Genomic DNA, 2,502 nt, shown 5'->3' on the forward strand with positions numbered 1-2,502 from the left:
TGGTAGTTCTGTTTTTTGTTAATCTTGAAAAAAATTAATGGAGGAAACATTTTCTACGAGAAATGGAATGTATACACTCAAAAATTAATTCCAATTATGTCCGGACATGATCAATGACGAGCAGATGTTCAATATCAAGATCGCTATCAACCACTCTTGATTGATTGGTTGTATATTGTTTTTACGTCCCTCTCGAGAATGTTTCACTCGTATGGAGACGTCACCATTTCGCATTTCCGTTGAAGGGTTTTTGTGTTGTTGTTTGGGGGGGGGGGGGGGGGTTCATGCGAAAGACCGTCCCATTTAGTCATCTCCTACGACAAGCAAGTGATGATGAGGACCTGCTCTAATCCGGATCCCCACAGGATCGACAGAAATACATTGCAAGTGAAAGTAGAGAGAAAGATTTTGTTATTATAGTTTTTAGTTACGTATAACCTATTTCAAAAACTCAAATCAAATAAAAGAGGCATTCTCTACCCAGAGTTCCGTGCGCTCCTCGCACTACACCTCTGTCAACGACTTTTTACAGAAATCTAAATTTAAATTCGGGTTTGGGTTATTGTGGGCGTTTTTCAAACGGCCTGACGCGATGAAGCGTTCACATATACCTTACTTTCAATATATGTGCGGTTTCTTTCCGTTCCAATGCTTTTCATTCGAAGAAAAAGATGTTTTTACACCTCCAAGTGCCTAAGAATTTCGCTATACTGTCTTAATTCCGGTTAAATCGCACTGAATCGAAAGGTAAGTTCTGATTGGTCAATGTGACAAACATTTATAAGTTTATGTCATATTCTTATTGGTTGTGAAATAATGATAAGAATATTTGAACTATAAAAACAAACATGGCTCATGTACTTAACCACTAGTCTCTAACATCATCGTGAAGTAATAATCCTGAGAATTATTTTCTCTACATATTATGTATTTATGGATTAGATAACGTGTGTCAATTCAGACTTCAATTTTATTATTGACCTATCAGAACTTACCTTTCGATTCAGTGCGATTAAACCGGAAGTAAGACAGTCTAGCGAAATTCTTAGGCACTTGGAGGTGTAAAAACATCTTTTTCTTCGAATGAACGGCATTGGAACGGAAAGAAACCGTACATATATTGAAAGTAAGGTATATGTGAATGATTCATCGCATCGGGCCGTTTGAAAAACGCCCACAATAACCCAAACCCGAATTTGCCCCAAAAAGAGTGTCCTGCCCTTCCTTTTTTATACATGCACATACTATATATTTACATTAACTTCCAGTGCCCGTGGGTCAAATGCTGTCTGACGTGTTTCATACCGATTGTTAAGCCGTTCTTGGCACATTGATTTTGACTGCGGATAACTCCGTTTACCTGATCAGGGCTCACGGCGGGTGTGACCGGTCGACAGGGGATGCTTACTCCTCCTAAGCGTCTGGTCCCACCTCTGGTGTGTCCAAGGGCCCGTGTTTGCCCAGCTATCTACTTTGTATTGCTTACAGGAGTTATGAGATTGATCGCTGTTCATTATCTTCACCTTTCATGATGCAATACATACATGCACGTATGTATATATTTGTTCACTTTTATTTTTAGGCTGCTGGTACATGTATTGTCATGATCCCGGAACCGGTGTCACGCTTACGTTATATTTCCCGCGTTAAATATATAGGCGGATCAAATGTCCAAAATTAGGATGCTTTGATACAGCTCCGTCCGCGTGCTAACTTCGGATTGTTTTTGTCCTATTTTGGATATAGATACTAATGCCAAAACTTTTTTGCTTCGCCCTCAAACACGGTCACGCCGTAAAACATATTATTATTTGAAAGTAAATTTCATGCGTAATTAAAAAAAAAGTTAACAATACCGAATTATTCCTCACACACACTACAAATGGGCATACTCTCAAACATTCACAGTGACATTTACACCGCCCAATAGTTGTAAAGTTTCAGTGTTGTAACAATGGGTGACAAAACTTTGTGGGTTGGAGTCGAATCAAAGGGAGGGGGGGGGGGGGGCATTTCCAATATTGTGTAGTATATATACGGGACAAATTCCCACTGAATTCCAACCCAGGTTCGTATTGGCTCTCAGTTTTCAGTGTTATTCCAAAATAACAAGAAAGAAACACAGTTTATAATTTATCAAATGAAAACATGCGTTTAGAAGTTTATAATAGATACATTTCCTAACCCCCGTAACTTAACATAATTCCTAGAAATAGTGTATTTAACAGAAATGAATGAAGAACAAGATGTGTTTGTGAAACACAAATGCCCCCGGTAATGGCCAATTCCGAAGATGGCCAAGGTCACAAGCACAAATATCTTGGTACCAGTAAAAAGATCTTGTCACAAGAAATGCTCATGTGCAATATGAAAGCTCTAATATTTACCATTTAGAAGTGATGACCAATGTCATTTTTTTTTAAAAGTAGGTCAAATGTCAAGGTCAAAAGGTTTAGCACCAACGGAAAGGAATTGTCACAAGGAATACTCATGTGAATTATA

The sequence above is a fragment of the Ostrea edulis genome, chromosome 8 (assembly GCF_947568905.1).
Source record: "Ostrea edulis chromosome 8, xbOstEdul1.1, whole genome shotgun sequence".
Taxonomy (NCBI): Eukaryota; Metazoa; Mollusca; class Bivalvia; order Ostreida; family Ostreidae; genus Ostrea; species Ostrea edulis.